The following is a 466-nucleotide window of genomic DNA, read 5'->3' as shown; positions in this document are numbered from 1 at the left end:
GCTCTTTTTTTTGGGGGGGAGGGCTGATGATGATTAAAACTGCAACACAAAATTATTAAGCTTTTTCTTTCACTTTAGGTCATAGTTTTTGTAAGACAATTTATCCATCTTCAGATTCTCTTGTTTAAGTTAAGCCTTTTTTTTAAAGCTAACCCATTAACACAATAAGGAGACATTTTATTTAAGCCATCTAACACAAACGAATAACCTTTCCTGAACAACGAATCGACAGCAAGTAAATGTTTTCATACGTTCCTGAAATAATCTTTCTAATAAACCAACATATTCTATATTACATCTCACTGACTAAGAATATCCTATCGCATCCTTTCATGAAGCAAGAATTCTCGACAAATAAACAAAGATTGTTTGCCTGCTGACGACAACGGAATCTTCAATAACGACAAACATATACATTGTGGTTCCCTGTTATTATGTTGGCTTGCTAGGTTCATTAATTTTGCGT

This window comes from Penaeus monodon, chromosome 20 (genome assembly GCF_015228065.2).
Source record: "Penaeus monodon isolate SGIC_2016 chromosome 20, NSTDA_Pmon_1, whole genome shotgun sequence".
NCBI lineage: Eukaryota > Metazoa > Arthropoda > Malacostraca > Decapoda > Penaeidae > Penaeus > Penaeus monodon.
This window is presented reverse-complemented; position numbering follows the sequence as displayed.